This window comes from Centroberyx affinis, unplaced genomic scaffold, assembly GCF_046629955.1.
Source record: "Centroberyx affinis isolate AG114_WGS23_722 - 3 ecotype Tasmania unplaced genomic scaffold, CSIRO-AGI_Caff_v1 ptg004195l_1, whole genome shotgun sequence".
NCBI lineage: Eukaryota > Metazoa > Chordata > Actinopteri > Beryciformes > Berycidae > Centroberyx > Centroberyx affinis.
The window spans coordinates 95,001-113,092 of NW_027281946.1; the positions used below are offsets into that span (position 1 = coordinate 95,001).

An 18,092-nucleotide genomic window follows, 5' to 3' on the forward strand; every position below is an offset into this window, starting at 1 on the left:
CTTACATGTTTGTAATGTGTGTTTTCAGGCATAGTCAGGGAATTTGATAATTTCTCTGGGAAAATCAGTGAATATCAGGGAACTTTACAAATTCACTCAATCACTTTATGGGAATACAGCAGAATGTCTTTTCAAACTGGTCTCACAGAGTCACTGCATTAGGTGGTTTTCAGCCCAACTGGAGTGGAAACCAGACTGATACACATTAACCAGGAAGGAAGAACATTTTAAAGTCATGGAAATGCTCCAACTTGGTCATGGATGGTGGAATGAGGTCACTGATGTTAGTGAATGTTTTCCAACCGGCCGGGGCGACGCCCAGCAGGGATTAAAGCCACACCCACTACCTGTCCCACTGGTAGAGATGATGGATGTCTGACAGGTGTGTCACCTGAGACCGCAACAGATCACACCTTCAACCGTCATCTGTGTGTGTGTGTGTGTGTGTGTGTGTGTATACCACATTCATTTTAATCACTGTAAACAAACAAGACCGTCAGACCTCTACTCTGCATCCTCCATAGTTTCTCCACCTGGTGGATCTGGAGGGAAATCTGCTGGATCGCTTTACGGCACAAAACAGGAAGAGGTTCTGTTCTTCCAGAGCAAACGGAGCTAAAGCTGAAAGAGTTTCTGGCAGCAGATGGTGGAAGGAGGGAAAGGAAGATGGAGAAATCACTTCCAATGGGGCTGATGGGAATTGTAGTCTTAATGTGGAGAAACACTAGAACTAACAATACTACTGGAGTGAGATAGAGGAGACCAATCAACTCCAACATAGACTCACTGGTTTAGTCATTAAACCAAGGTAGCATTGTTAACTTGACTGACATATTGACAGTTAAAAATGCAACATTGCACCTTTAAGTGTGTTTGTTTGTGTGTGTGTGTGTGTGTGTGTGTGAGTGAGTGAGTGAGAGAGAGATATTCAGGCTATTCCTCCTCCTTGTGTGTGGGTGTGTGCCTTTGTTTGCCTCGCTGACTGTACTGCTTGTCATAGTGTGGATATGAATAAATGGCTAAACTGCTTGAGAGAGAGAGAGCAAGGGTGTGTGTGTGTGTGTGTGTGTGTATCACAGCAGAGTCAACAGACACTTACTGAATAGCAGGTTACTGTTAAACTCTCTTCAAAGACTCAAAGCCTTTATAAGCAGGCCTTACCGCCGTCATTTTGTTTCATTTTTACTGCGAGTTTCTTTCCAAAACAAGAGATTCGACAACAACATGGCAGGATTGCTGATATGGCTACCAGCATCAGATGGTGCATCTTTTTCCCCAGACGGGAAAGTCACACCGCATTGTGGAACGAAACCAAATTGATTTGTTTCCAAACCTTACACAGAAAAAAAATGACACAGTGGGTTAGTATTCTCAAAGTGTCACAACCGTGCACACAAACAGGAAAAGACATGCCTGAGGAAAAACAACAACCTCCATGTTTGAGTTTGACACAGTTTGGATTGTGAATTATTACGAATATTATCTCTATAAAGCTCTCCGGCTCTCACACCTCGAGTCTCAGCAACAGATAGTTAGTAGAGGAGATTCACAGGAGCGACACAAATACCAACAACATGACTGGACTGCAGTGAAATGACTGACAGCTGCTCCGAGCCTTTAGGGGAGGAGGCGCACGACAGTCTGGTTCTCAACCAGTAAATCACAGTATGCAAAACAGCATGTGTGATTGGGAATATTAACTGAGTCTTCTTCTGTAATTTCAAGGTAAAAACAGCTTAATCCTTGCCTGATATCAGACAGAATTGTAAACTCGTTACACTCCATTTCCATCTTCAGAATCAGTCGACTCAGTGGAGTGGGCGGATTCAAAGGTCTGGATCCAGGCAAGCTTAATCCAGTTATTCTTCTAAACTAGTTACTCTACTCTGAAATCCATTCAAATTGTACTGTTATTTCCACTTGCCATATGTCTCTATTTATTGTATCTTACCTATTCAAATCAATGTTTAGACTGATGGAATAAATGTCTTAGGACCATTCAGTAGTACTTTTTAGGGTCTTAGGTTAGTCTTAGGTGTTTTGTAGGTTGTAAATGTTACTGTATAATACATGCATTTTTTCAAATCTAGACGTGTTAGTAAACATATACTTTAAATACTATCTGCTTAGTGTCTGGGCCCCTATTCTCAAGCTTCAGATGGCTTATCAGGGTGTCCCATTTCACATATCTCCATTATGTCTCATATGACTGTACTTTTGAACTTATTTGTGAATAAACTAAACTGAACTGAACTGAATTCTCAAAAATCAAAGGAAAGAGGATAATGAGATGAATGTGGGCAGGTACAGGTGAGCGGTCGGACTGGTCTGATGGGCGGGAGGCAGGAGGGAGCGTGTCGAGTCAGAGAGCCGGGCCGCAGCAGGAGGGAAGAGAGAGAGAAACACAACAGCTTCTCCACTGTCTGTTCTGAACAGCCGGTGTCTGACTGGTAGCTCTTTCCTGGGAAAAATCCTCTGCCACACAGGAAGTGATGCGTTGTTTTACGTTTCCGGTTTGGTTGGAATCAACAGAAGAAGAATTGGTTAGTTAGCATGAGCAGCGATAGCCACCATGCCTGAACAGACAAACTACAGCAACAGGCAGCCGAAGTTGACGTCATTTCCATCAAACCTCGGGTTGACGGATTCATTTCTCGCAGTAACACTTTACAATAAGGGTCACTAAGTTAAGGGTTAGATAATGCTTAATAGGGGTTAGTTAATGCTTAATAAGGGTTAGTTAATGCTTAATTAACAGTTAAAGAATGTGTAATTTGCTAATGGTGTTCATGTTAACTAAGGTATTTATTTATACATTATTTAATAGTTTATAAAGATGACTATTAAATAATGTATAAATTAATAGCTTAGTTAACATGAACAGCATTAGTAAATGATTACCAGACACATTAGTTAACTGTTAATTAAGGGTTAGTTAATGCATATTAAGCATTAACTAACCCTTAACTTAATGACCCTTATCGTAAAGTGTTACCTTTCTCGCCTCAAATATTGGCAGAAACATGTCGGTGGACTGTTTAGGTGAAATAACAGAAAGTTAACGAACAAATTTTTCCAGTTTGAAAACCGGGTTCGTCCAATCGGGTGCGGCCCGCGGTCCGTGGCAGATGAAAGTATAACGAGGCGGCAAATCGTCCCGTTTATACACACAACTACTGTTCGTCCACAGTCTGACGTTACATTGGGTTTTTAATGTTTGGGAGGAATTTGTGTTTATGTTTCGTGGAAGGAGAGCACCTGTCAATCATCTATCAGGAAGCAAAACGCACCATAAGGACACATCTAGTCTCTGTGTGGTCAGCATGTTCATGGGGAGCCTGAAGTTAGCTGTTGCCCCGGCCTGTTACTGGCGGTCCTGTCCTAACTCTAACTTATCTTGCGAGGCAGCTGGATTCGCGAGATCATGATCACGCGAGAATCCATCTTGCCAAGAGTTATGCGTTTGTGACTGAACCACAGTGGTGCGGACCAATCAGCGTCCTGTGAGAGCAGCTGGGGGCGTGGCTTAGGTGTGACGACAGCGAGAAGCGACTGTTCGTTCACAACAATGGCGGCTCCTAAAGAGGCTCGTTTGCTACCTTCTTTGAATCAAATCTTTTTTGGGTATTCGTGCCCTTTATGCGCAAATTTTCCTTACAAAGACGGCAAGAATCGTCTACCGACATGCTGACTACATAGTCTGTTGTCGTCTTTCCTCTTCGGCGCTGTCCTACTGGTTCGTTGATCTGATTGGTTGAAGTTAGCCCGTGATAGACGGTGATAGACAGATGGTTCATCCAATCACCTGCCAAGTATTTTTTGAAAGTGCCTGCCCTGTTCCAAACGGTTTCCAAGGACGACTTCCCAGATGGTTCTGTGTAACAAACCATCTGGCGCGTCAGGTTAAACCCAAACCCCCTTGACGACTAAACACCCTGACCGACCCTACTGGACCCAATGCAAGACCTTCACACTACACAACAGAATGGTTTTGACACACAATAATTAGGATGTCAAGGATTTTAAGAGTCTTATTTAAAGAGGTCTATGGTGAACCTGGGACGTGAATCAGTGTGAAGCCCAATAAGTATTTATGTTTTATATGTGTGAGGAGGACTCACACTTTATTGAAGTAAATGCACAAAGATTAAGGCAGTGGTTCTCAACGTGGGGTCCGGGGACCACCAGGGGTCCTTGAGGGGGTTCCAGGGGGTCCCCAGCAATTAAACTTCAGCATTATTTCATTTACAAGAAGTCAACTCAATTAGAGAATGTAGAATAATGACTGTTTTGATCATAGTTTCTCTGTTATCTCTCTACCTACAATACAGACAGTCATGGGATTCTGGACAAAATCTAACAGTAAAAATATTCTCAGATTTGGGTTTGAGAGACAAAATCTCATCAAATGGGGGTCTGTGGCCCCAATGTGAACTAAATTAGGGGTCCTTGATATGAAAAAGGTTGAGAGTCACTGGAGTACATGAGCCTAAATACCCAACTCTGGGTTTTCTAACAGAATATGAGAAAAAGAAAACTTACATACAATGTTTTTTCTTTTGAAGAGTCTTCTCTCAAACAATGAAGAATAAAAACAAAACAAAAAAATATCCCGTCCTAAGAAGTTCAAGTTCCAGTCCCTATGCATGAACTCTATTTATCCTTTATATCTTTTTTTTTAATACAGCAGCATCCTCTTCAGTGGTTTGTTCCCACGACACCCTGCCAAGCGGTCTGCGTGCCGAGCTCCACTGCCTCCTCCCTCACTAAACCCACAGGTTCCTCCTCTGCTCTGCTCCAACCAGTCAAATGCAGTCAAATGTGGAATTGTGCTTTTTTTCTCTCCCCATTCACTGCCATTGTATGGAGGATCTGAAAACCACACTTCTAGCACATAAAGGAACGCCAACAAAGCAGGTTCTGACATAATATTAAAAAACTAGTCATGCTGCTGAATTGTTTTGAAGTGAATCTTTATTAAACCTTTCAGTTTGAACAAGTGGAACACCGAAATCCGGTCGGAGGAAACTTATGCCGATGGAACGAAGAAAACAAAACGTTTATCAATAATTGTAAATAGGCAAAAAAAAAAAAAAAAGCGAGAGTCGTTTTTTATATATTGGTAGAATGTCAAAGTCCAGTCTCCACCTTTTTTCACCTACTTTCATTTCAGCTCCATGTTACTGGATGGATGTGCTTGTTCAGTTCACACATCCCACGAGCCGCGGGTGGGTGTGGGATGTGTGAACTGAACCAACACACTCATTAACATGTGAAGCTTCATGGAGTCTATTTTTTTCTCCATCGTGCACAGCAGAAAGACATATGAATACACGACACATAAATACACAAAAAACAGATAATATATATTGCATGATATCAACACTGTATAGGTCATGTGGCCTTTTAGTAGACTTCTGTCCATTGTGTTAACAAATAATACAATTAATAGGAGCAGTTTACTTGGTTATTTATGAAAACAAATAATGTCAGTATCTATAATACAAACTTATTTATGATCCCCAGATCCCCCTATAATACTGGGACATTTCACAAAAGAAAAAGCATGGAACGAGTAAAGCCTTTATATACTGTATATAATGAAGGGGGAATAGATAGCATTACATTAGCCTGTTGCCTGGTTTCCTGAGATGTCTAGGGCTGCTTAAAGGAATAGTTCACCCAAAAATGTAAATTCTGTCATCATCTACTCCCCCTCATGCCAAATGAAACACAGGTGAAATTTGTTAGTCCATATAACACACAGGGAGGCTGCCAGCACAACTTGGTAGCAGCCTTCTCCAAAACAACTGAAGTCAATGGGGACCTGTTCTTTAGAGCTCCAAAACAAAAACAGCCAAACACCATTATTTGTTGCAAATCAATCAGCTGTAGTTCAGATTTGCACTAAATGATGGTGTAAATATACTGTAGTTCTTTTTGGAACTCTGAAGAACTGGTCCCCACTGACTTCAGTTGTTTTGGAGAAGGCTGCTATGGAGTTGTGCTGCAGCCTCCCTGTGTGTTATATGGACAAACTTAGTAACCTGACGCGCCAGATGGTTTGTTACACAGAACCATCTGGGAAGTCGTCCTTGGAAACTGTTTGGAAAAGGGCAGGCACTTTCAAAAAATACTTGGCAGTTGATTGGATGAACCATCTGTCTATCACAGGCTAACTTCAACCAATCAGATCAACGAACCGTATAAACAAACTCTTGCCGAAGCCGGTCGGGAGAAGAGCGAAAACATCTTTTCCATCCAGAAAAGCCTTCAGTGCCGTTCTTTGCTCTTCTTTCAATGAAGAAATACTCTCCAGTTCAGAAATAACTGATGTTATAGCAGCATCTACGCTAGGCTCTTTAGGAGCCGCCATTGTCGCTTCTCGCTTCTCACACCTAAGCCCCGCCCCCAGCTGCCCTCACAGGACGCTGATTGGTCCGAACTGCTGTGTTTCGGCCACAAACGCATAAGGTAGGGTGGGGTAAGGTGAGTAGATGATGACAGAACTTTCATTTTTGGGTGAACTATTCCTTTAATGTAATGTAGTACCTTACAGTTCTGTACTCGCAAAAGATCTTGTGAAATCTCGTGACATTTCCAGGGAAAAGTTTGTCCGCTCAAAAGGATTAAAACACAGCTTTAGATCATAGTAAAAACATAATTATTGTAACATAGTTCCTACCTATTCAGTTGAAACTTAATCATTAATATCATTTGAGATATTTTCAATTTCCAAATGTTAGTTCAGCCGATTGAATTCCTAACTCATCAGCTCGGCCTTTGTGGTTTATGTATCCTGGTTGTCTGTATAACTTAAGTCTCTATCTCTTGTTCTTCATTTGTATAGTTTAGTGGTTCTCAACGTTGGGTCCGGGGACCAGCAGAGGTCCTTGAGGGGGGTCTCAGGGGGTCCACAGCAAATTGATGAATTTTTAAACTTCTGCATTATTTCATTTATAAGAAGTTAACACAGTTAGAGAATGTAGAGGAATGACTGTTTTGATTATAGTTTCTCTGTTATCTCTCTTCCTACAATACAGATAGTCATGGAATTCTGGACAAAATCATATCTGACAATAAAAATATTCCCAGATTTGGGTCCGAGAGACAAAATCTCATCAAATGGGGGTCTGTGGCTCTAATGTGGACTAAACTAGAAGTCCTTGATGTGAAAAAGGTTGAGAATCACTGGTTTAGTTTATAGTTTTCCCTCCGACTGGCCTCGTTGGGTCTTTCTGTGGAGGATTCAGTGTAAAACAGATTGGTCTCGACAGACTCCTGATCTTGGCCGTCTGGACCTATACGTATGTATTTGGGCCCCCCCCCAGACTCACACTCCTCTGATTCAGGAGCAGTTCCACTTATCATCAGACCAGTGGGACAGCTAGCCAGTCAGCTAGGACTGTTCGATTCCAGAAATTTTGGAATCCACTCTGATTCTGATGCCGAGTATCGATGGATTCGATTCCATGAGTCGATTCCAGGGACCAGTTGCATAAAGCTAGTTTAAGACTAGTCTAAGCCTTAGACTGGTCTTAGATTCTCAGGTTGGAATAGTCTAATTAAGACTGTCTGTTACTTAAATATTACAACTGACTTATATTGAAGTAGGAATGTTAGCCACCTTCCCCCCGGCTAATCTTGAGTTAAGAATTTTGTTGTTATGGCAACAAGTCGGCCTAACTGTCAGAGTGGGACGTTTAAATACTGAAGCTGTTTCATACAAGATGCCAAATCTTTGTTTTTTGGGAAGAGTCTGAAGAAGAGAGCGAGTCTTTAGAGACAGAAACAACCCATTAGAGATCTACAACAACCAAGAAGTAGTAGGAACAGGTAAACATAAATGTCTATAGCAAGTTTGACTTAAAGTCATATTTAAGTCTAAGACCAGGTCTATCTTTATGCAACTGGCCCCCAGACAAAATACAGCCACACTACTGATGTGTGTGGTACAGAATTAGCCATTTTCCCAACGGTCAGTGACACTGTCTAATGCCTGGTCTAATCTCTCCACTCTGTCACTCTGTTGCCGGGCAAACTGGAGCCACTGGTACACTTGTCAGAATCGCCAGAGAAGAATATTCAACTTTTTCTGTACTTTGTGGGAATCGACTCCACAGCTTTGGAGTCGGTTCTTGATTCCCAAATGCCTGGAATCGAAGAATCGACTCCCAGGCCTATAGTCAGCGAGTCAGCCAGTCCTGTCAGTGAGTCTGTCTGTCCCAGTTGTCCCAGTCCCTCCCAGCCTCTCCCAGCCCCGGGGCGGTGGGACCGGTAGAGTGACTCCGCTGCCTGTTTGACTGTTAAAACCAACAGCCGGCTCAAACCGACCACAGCCAGTCTGGATCGCTGGTTTACACTTCAGTAATATAACTGGGCAAGGCACTGATCATGGAAAATAACATCTGACATCTTGCCTTTACAATTATTAGACGTTCTATTTTCTTCGTTCCATCAGCATTAGTTTCCTCTGATTTCGGTGTTTCCGCTTGTTCAAACTGAAACGTTTAATAAACATAAAGAAAGAGATTCACTTCAAAACAATTCAGCAGCATGACTAGTTTTTTTTATATATTGCCAGAATCTGCTTTGTCGGCGTTCCTTTATGTGCTAGAAGTGATTTTCAGACTGTTCCTCCAGACAATGGCAGTGAATGGAGAGAGAAAAAAACACACAATTCTCCAGTCTGCTCTACCGGAGCAACAGATCACAGAATCACTGATTTTGGGGGTTTTTATCATGGAGGAAGAGACACGACCCAAGACACTATACCAGAGCTACACAGAGCTTTAAGAAATGTGTGATGTCTTGTTGCATCCTGGCTGATCGTATAGTAATCGGACAGCACAAAACAGCATAATAAAGCATAAAATCCAGATATAAACGCACTCAAAACACACTGAAGATCCAACCATCCAAACCAAGGAGGACAGAGACGCTTTCAGCCTCATTGACAGCAGTGTACATGTGGCTCTAATCCACATTTAGGAGCTATGTAAATGGAAATAAAACCATGGAAACACAACAGGAGGCAGGCAGCTCAGAGAGGAACGTTGTCAGGACAGTGATGGAGACGTGATGTGTTTACTGTCAGCTTTAAAGGATGTAAATATTAACGAGAAGAGAAGAAGTGACGTGTGTGACAAGCTGCGTTTTGGCGAGGGAAAGAGAAATCGGATTTTGACGTGTATAGAGACATTTTAATGCACAGTTGAATGAGAAATGTGAAGAATAATATATGAATGTATGTGAAAAGTTCTGTTTTTTAATTTGGCTATGGTTATATTTTGCTGGTTTATGTTTCCTCAGAAACACAAGCGACATAAACACAGAAACAATGATAGTCAGTAGACAGTGGAGGCACAGCAACACACACACACACACACACACAATAATACATGGGAGGAGATGGAATTATTTTTCGGTTACTTAATTTTTTTTTGTTATTTAATAATTTAATCGATGATTCATCTCTTGTTACATGCTTTGGCAATATTGTTTGTTTGTGAACTGTCATGCCAATAAAGCACCTTGAATTGAATCGAGTTGACATTTTAATGCCAGGTGTAAATATAAACCGGCTACATCAGATCCACACATAATCTGGATAGGAGAACCCCATGGAACGACATATTTACTTCCAATCAAAAGTGTAAACCAGTGGATTATCAAGTCAGAGAAAGAGAGAGGCAGTTTTATTTGATGGGAGGGACAGGACTGTTCAAAAATCTGTGATGGTTTTATTGGTTGGAATTTATATTTCTGCCTCCTGGTGCAGCATGAGGTCAGCATGAAAGATACTCTGTTTTCCAGGAGGTAAAAGTAATGGGAGTTCATTTCATGTGGACTTTAAAATCAGGTGGACCGGACCGGAGGCCTGAATGAGCTGCTGCTGTCCTGGCCGAGTCTCTCTGGGAAGACAGACTCGGCCAGAGAAAGATCTGAGCAGGAGCAATCTGGCAAAATAAAATTCACACAAGGCTCTTCTCTGAGTTCTTCTTCTGGCCCTCTCTGAGCAAAGGTCTGAAAACTCATTAACCTCTTAATGAATTAAACGAGGGTCATCATATGGTCAGACTAACTGTGATACAACTCAGTGCGTTTCACAGTTGCACAAAATTAACTAAATCAACTAAAACGCCCTTTGACGAAGGCCCATCAGCGAAAAAACTATGAGGAGTGAATATTTGTCTCATAACAATATTTCAAGTAGTTGTATTTCTAGGATTAGCTGGGGAAAAAAATGATGAAAACGTTTTGTCCAGGTTTGTGGAAGTTGCTCTTCTGCATCACATGATCCAGTCCAGATTTCTGTCCTCACTCTCTGGGTTGGAAGCTGCTTTTTTTTTTCCCCTTCAGGGGTTTGGAAACGTTTCCTGTCAGTGTTTGGAGGTTTTTATTGATCCAGGTCAAGTTCCTGGTTATTCAGATCTACAGTACAGTACAGTACAGTCACATGAAGTTTTACTATAGCTGTACCTGGAAGATTCAATTTCACGTTTCTGACATTATTCTCACAACACATGAGACACGACCAAGCGTTTCATTTCGTAAGGTTGAATGTCGAGTTGAAAATCAGAAAAACAGCAAAATGTTGCAAATGTAATTTACACTAAAAGAGAAGAGTGCTGCTGGGTTTTTTTCTATTCCAAGGTTGAACAGTTGAAGTGGACATATATTTGTTGACTTACTCTAAATATTTTAGTTGACGAAAATCATGTTTTTAGTCAGTAAATGATGACTAAATGTAAGTTTTTTTTACATGAATGAATGTCTGCTTTGCCTCTCTATTGCTGACTGATTTCATACAACAGTGATTCAACAATCTGACTAAATGCTGTGAAAATTAACACTGCCAGCCAAGTCGAATGCTGATGTCACACTGATGGCACTCACACACACTAACCCTAACCCAACAAAACAGACAAATCACAAAACACACACACACACACACGCACACATTACCCAGGGTCTAAAAACTACATTCCCTCTCAGGCCTAGGAACCACTTGCGTGTCCAAACACACACGGATCACACCCTCAGGCCAACATACCACACTTACACACACACACACACACACACCTATCAAACACACACTTCAAACACACACACTGAGCAGACCCCACCACCTCAGACTGGTCCGGTCCCAGTAAGGACTGCTATCTCTCCCAGTCTTAATGGTTTTCCTACCTGGTCAGGTCGGAGTGGATCAGGTCTCTGGTCTCTGGTTCCTTCCTGCTGGAGCGCTGCAGAGAGTGTGGCAGCTGCAGGGTGGAGGCCTCCAGGTGTCGGCTTACGCTCCTCCCCCTCTCCTCACCTTCCTGTTTAAGCCCCGCCCCCATTCCACCGGCACCTTCTTGTTGTGTCAGGCAGGACACCCCCCCCCCCCCCGCCCAGGTAAATAATGCTGCATTCAGGTGACAGGTCGCATGGGAAAGACAACAAGGACATATTCATATGTTGTATTTACGCCATTTTCCTGTTCATTTTTCTTTGTTTTCTCAAGATATCAAGATATTTATGTCATTATCTTGAGATAACACATTTTATTTTCCTGAGATAACGATATCATTTTCTCATTATCTTGAGATAAAGTAAAGGGCAGAGAGTAATTATCTCGTTATCTTGAGAAACTTTGTTTTTCTTAGATAATTAATTAATTTCTATTGTTCCTGGAGATTTCCAACTCTGCTGCATCACACTTGACATGATGACATCTATTAACGAATTAGAGCTGCAACTAACGATTATTTTCATTGTCCATTAATCTGTCAACTATTTTCTCGATTAATCGATTAGTTGTTTGCTCTATAAAATGTCAGAAAATGGTGAAAAATGTGGATCAGTGTTTCCCAAAGCCCAAGATGACGTCCTCAAATGTCTTGTTTTGTCCACAACCCAAAGATATTCAGTTTACTGTCATAGAGGAGTAAAGAAACCAGAAAATATTCACATTTAAGAAGCTGGAGTCAGAGAATTTTGATGTATTTTACTTAAAAAAATTACTCAAACCGATTAATCAATTAATCGTTGCAGCTCTATAACGAATGTTTAAAAATAACATATTGAATGGATATGGGATGGATGATCGGAGAGGGGAACGGGCAGTAAGACAGGGGACAGGATGTGTAGGTTGTTTTTGATTTGTGTTGTTTTGTTTGTTTTATTCTGATTGTTTTGTTCTTGTTTTGTTTTGAATGTTTTATTTCTGCTTGATTTGATTGATTTTATCGAGTTGTGTATCGTGAACACTGGGGCGGAAAGTTGGAATATTTATGTCTAACATTAAATTTATAGATAAAATATCAAAATAGGGGGTAGGACTTGATAAGTATTCACTTCTTCCTACTCCTTAAAATCTAATCTAATCTAAAACATCTGACTGACTGAAGATGAAGAAAATTATCTCTTTATCTCCACAAAACAAATGTTGTTATCCCGAGACCTCAAGGTTATTTTGTCATTATTTCCTCGGGAAAACAAAAATGTCTGTTTTTTCTCACACAGCAGCTTGTATTTACGGTGAATCCGATTTCACATGAACATAGCACAAGTCATTTTCAACTGAGTGGATTTTTGTTTTTTTTGGTTGAGATGGCAATGCTTGGTTGTCTGTAAATGTAAAATTAACTGAAATGTATGATCACTAAGTTCATGAATGCACACATGGGCTTGGTGGGAATTTTCCAGGTCAAGTGGTAAGACTGTTCTGGCCTGGAATAGAAAGGCCCTGAACACACCGTCAAACCAGCCATGTTACTTTTGTGATGACATTTCCTTTTCTTGTTTTCATCTTTCTGCTTTCTTGCTCTCTGTGTGCTCTTCCTTCCCCATGGCCGCTTACAGCTGTGTGACTCTCAAATACTATTGCTGCCCCTAAACTTTGGAATTCTCTTCCTCCCACCATCCGATTCTCCCCCACTATTGAGATCTTCAAGAGTCTTAAAACACACTTCTACTCACTAGCTTTTAACTGTGCCTAACTTGGCTTAACTACCTCGGGTATTCCCCCTTAAGTCTCTATTGCCACTTTGGGCTCTGTGTGACCATGTGCCTTTACTGTTATTATTATTATTATTATTATTATTATTATTATTTATCATCACTCTGATTTTTCTCCTCTATTATTGTGTTTGTTCTTCTTTTGTTTTTATTTTTCCTCTGTGTGTGTTGTAAAGCACTTTGGATCAACTATGTTGTGTGTAAAGTGCTGTATAAATAAAGTTGAATAGAATTGAATTGAAATACAGATAACACACAAATACACAAACTCACTGAAACGCCTAAACTGTAAGTGTAAAAAAATTTTAAACCAGCAAGAAATAAACCTTTTTCACACTATTACTGAATCTACACAGACACATTGGGATTTATACTTACTACACCTGTGGTCAGGGTGGTGTGACCTCTGACCTTTGACTTCAGTACTACTGGCTGGGTTTCAATACTTCACTATAGCTGAATCCTCCTCTATCTCTGATTAACTGAGCTCTTTCTCTCACTTTGTCTTCTAAAGCCACAATAGAAAATTATTTACTGGTTTTATTCTTCTCAATAAGTATCTATTCAAAAATAGACCAGGAGTGAGTAGGAGAACATATCTAGAGTCCACCTGTAGATTTCCAACATTAGTGGAAAATGGGCCTCCTGGATGGCAGTATTCTATTCCGGTGGTTCTCAACGTGGGGTCCGGGAACCACCAGGGGTCCTTGAGGGAGTTCCAGGGGGTCCCCAGGAAATGTATGAATTGTTAAACTAATTTACAAGAAGCACAATTACAGAATGTAGAACAAATATAGACTGTTTTGATCATAGTTTCACTGTTATCTCTTTACCTACAATATAGATTGTCATGGGATTCTGGACAAAATCATATCTAACAATAAAAATCTTTTCAGATTTGGGTCTGAGAGACAAAATCTCATCAATTGGGGCCCATGGCCCTAATGTGGACTAAGTTAGGGGTCCTTGATATGGAAAAGGTTGAGAATCACTGTTCTATTCTATTCTATTCTATTCTATTCTATCTGAGTTTTCAAGGATGTCATCCCTGACTGTCTTATTATACTTTCACTTTAAGTTTTCTTTTCATCCTAAACTCTCCACGGACAGTTTTTCAGGAATGATCCGCGCGGCCCCGCCAATGACAGCGGGGCTGCTGATAACGTGAACGCGCTCCTCGTGTCCGACAGAATCGTGGCCGCGCCTCGCCTCCCGTCCCGTCCTGTCCAGTCAGCAGCAGCACAGCAGCAGCAGGGTCAGCTGTGGAGCCAGAAACAACAGAGAGCTGGAAACTAACCTGATCTGACGGAGATGGATTAGCGGGGACCGGTGTGACCGAGCTTCAAGCCCCGGGTGAGTTAGCACGAGCCCGGCCCGGACACTTTGACCGGTCCGTAACTATCAACATCCACCGTTCAAAAACATCCAAAACCAAAGTTGTTAGCTTGTTTGCTAACTTTGCAGTGACCTGAGTCACGTCTCTTAAGTTACATTAGCTAACATTAACAGCTAGCTACAAAACATGTTCATTCAAATTGTAGCTAGCTGTTGCATACCAGTTTAGTTAGTCATGTTTTGCCACAGATTTCCGCCTCCAGGCTGACTGTTGGCTAGCTGGCTAACATTATACTTAGCTTAATGCTGCCTTCACTGTCTCCTCGTAAGATTCCACTTCTCCGACTATTTTCCATTCAAGTGCTTTTGGTCGGGAATAATAGTAAAATGGACCCTGCTGTGATAAATGTAGTTTTGAATTCCGTGGCTGTTGCTTTATTTTTTTTAGAAATCAAGCAGCACAGAGCAACAGGAGAACCAGGAGGAGAGAATGTGCACCAGAGGCATGTAATTGGTCGTTTAATTAATTAATTACGACAAAAGGATAGTATGCACATCCAAAAAAAAAAAGTAGACGAGGTGCTGGTACTGAACCACAGTGTGGTTAGCAAGTTGGCAGGAATTTAGACTGAGTAAGCCAGGTCAGGTGTGGCTTTGCTTTGCTTATCATCATGATTTGTTTGTTTGTTTTTTTTAGGTTTTAGGTCAGTTACTTTTAGAAACCCTGTGGTGATGCTTTTTTATGTCACCTACACGAATGAGTATTTTTTTCTCCTCCCCTGTTTTTTATCATTGAATTTGATTACTTCAGTGTTTTCTATTCTCTGGTGTAGTTTCGTTCTCGTCTCCCAAAGCCAGAGAGGAGCTCAAACCTTCCTGATGATTTCAAGATGTGTGTTGACCTAAACTGACTGACTCACATGATGATGTGCTGAGCATGAGGCTTCCCCGGCCCAAGTGTCCCTTACAGGCTGAATCTGAATCTGAATCACACTGTGTTCTGGTTTACTGGCTGCAGGCGGACTTTGCTGGCTGACTTTGCTGGCTGCTGCATTATTAATGTGTGACACTGTTTCCATTCAGAGGAGCTGCCAGGTCTGTAACTGGAGCCGACTCAACCTGCTGCCATATAACTCTCTGACTGGCTTGGTTCAGATCTACACTATCAGTCTGTCAATCAGTTCATCTGTCTACCTGTCTGCTTGTCTGTCTCTCTGTCTGTCTGTCTGTCTGTCTCTCTGTCTGTCTGTCTGTCTCTCTGTCTGTCTCTCTCTCTGTCTTTATTAGCGTTGTCACTTTGCCGGAATTTTGACTTTGATACCAATGCGAAGTTTCTGATATCTAAAAATGTCATACTACTACAATACAAGAAAAACATATGAAAAAAATCTGTTCCCAGCTTTGGAGTAACTTCAGCTCTGGAGGTTTTGATGTCGGTTGTGTGTCGGTTTCGTGTTTGTCGGCTCTGGAAGTGAAATAGTTCCATATTTGGTTCCAGTTTTAGATTTTGTCGACCAGTTTACAGGAGGCCTGTAAATTCTGGAAAAGAATGGAAAATGTATTCAGTCAGTTGCAGCTCTGGAAAAGAACTGGAACTGGACAAAGACTCTGGAAAAGTATGAAGCAAATGTTGTTCCGATGCACATTTTCCCACAGTCACAGACCCGCTGTCGTTTCACGTTATGTACCTGCTGTGAATAAAGAATAATAATAATGATAATAATAACTGCATTTATATAGCACCTTTAAAAACAGAGTTTACAAAGTGCTTTGACAGACAAAATAAAAGCAGAATACTCAAATTATGAATTTAAAAGGCAATAGAACAATAATAAACAGGGATTAAATTCATAGGAGGACAGAGGTGGAAAAGAGCAAACATTCAAGTAAATAGTCGTATAATCGTAGGATGAAAACCAAAATAATAGAATAAAAGTAAGATAAAATTAAGATAGAAAGCGTAAAAAGAAATAGACGATAACAAAGATGATAAAAGCCGATAGAGACAATAAAAAACCGATAAAAGATAAAAAGACGACATCACATTGAAGCAAGTCTATAAAAATGGGTTTTAAGAAGTGATTGAAAAGAAGTCACCGACCTGCCTTCTCTCCTCAGGCAGGTCGTTCCAGAGCCGAGGGGCCCCGATGGGAAAAGCACCCAGGCTCACCTTTAGTTTTAATAAAGTGAGTGATGTGGTCCAGGTGACGGTCTCTATCAAGCTTCTATCAGGAAGCTTCATGTCCAACACCGACCCAAACCTTCAAATCCATTCAAAGAAAATTGAGGAAGTCTGTAGTTCTAAAATGAAAACTGAGAGGGAACGTTTGAGTTTAGGGGAACTGAGATCCAGGTCGGTGTGTGCGGGACGGTCTGACGATGTTTCACTGTGACTGACTGCTGGGACGGGGACGGGCCGATTATTACTATATATGGCGGTAAAAACAATACCCAAGGTCCCCACGGGTCCTTGAAAGTCTGTGAATCTGAGAAAAAAAAAATCAAGGCCTTGGAAGGGTTTTGAAAATAGACATAAATAGACACAGGTCATTAAAAGTGCTTGAATTTATATATTTTGTGCAAGAATAGAAACGTTAAGCAAACCTTCAGCTATGCCTGGAAAATGTACATTCCAGGTCTCTGTCTCTATCGCTCAACTTAACACAATATATTGTTTTGCTGTGCTGTGTTAGAGAAGGCAAGAGAGCACAGAGTCTGCCATCACTAACACACACAGCACAGTGGAGAAGTGTTCACACATTCAAGCCTCTCTCTCTTTAGGCTAATTGTTGTCTGTGAGCTTCTGTAAAGCCTGCTAGTTCTCATTATAAAAATTCTCAGTGTTGTTAACAGTAATTAACCTTGCTCCGTGTCTCACACCATGCCATGTGTTGGGTCCTTGAATTTGAGGGAATTGGGCCTGGAAAGTCCTTGAAAAGTCCTTGAATTTGATGTTTAAGAAGGTGTGGGAACCCTGAATACTGGTTATGACAGGTTTTATTACCGTGACGACCACGATAACCACTAACTTGTTGAAATAGTTAAATTCATGTTGCTGCCTGGATGGATGCGGGCCGGCAGCGTTTTCTAACTTTTTTTTTTTTTTTGAGACTCATTTGAGTTCATTTATTTTAGATGCTGTTAATTGGATTTTTACGTGTTGTTTAAAACTGTCCTTACAGTTTTTATAAGCTAAAGCTTTATAAGAAAAAAGTCAAATATTTTACATATGTTCTAGTCCGTAAGAAATTGAAGCACATTATGGTTAAGGTTTTCATCTTATTAATAATTATCGAGATAAAATCAAGATATTTTTGGCCAAGATGAACTATGAAACTACTATGAAATTTTCATATCACCACAGGCCCTCAATTCTCCCTCTTCTTCTTCTTCTTTTTCTTCTTCATCTTCTTCTTCTTTTTCTTCTTCTTTTCTTCTTTTTCTTCTTCTTATCTTCTTCTCCTTCTTTTCTTCTTTTTCTTCTTTTTCTTCTTATGTTCTTCTCCTTCTTATCTTCTTCTTCTTATCTTCTTCTCCTTTTCTTCTTTTTCTTCTTTTTCTTCTTATGTTCTTCTTCTTCTTCTCCTTCTTGTTCTTCTTCTTATCTTCTTCTCCTCCTTCTTATCTCCTTCTTCTTCTTCTTCTTATCTCCTTCTTCTTCTTCTTCTTTTTCTTCTTCTTTTAATTAGTCTAATCCACATGTTTCCGCCCTCTGGAAATGCCGCTGAACTAGAATTTCAGCTTGCAGAACA

General features: G+C 40.8%; 1 protein-coding gene across 3 annotated transcripts in view; it reads right to left on the minus strand.

The window, feature by feature from the left end:
- The window catches only part of LOC139664047 (deoxyribonuclease-1-like 2), a 25,348-nt gene extending 14,092 nt beyond the window's left edge, over nucleotides 1–11,256 (minus strand). For all 3 annotated transcript variants that reach the window (XM_071542859.1, XM_071542858.1, XM_071542857.1), the window contains exon 1: nucleotides 11,194–11,256. The gene's annotated coding sequence lies outside the window, so the exon portion shown is untranslated. The remainder of the gene's footprint in view (nucleotides 1–11,193) is intronic.
- Between the last annotated feature and the right edge of the window lie 6,836 nt (nucleotides 11,257–18,092).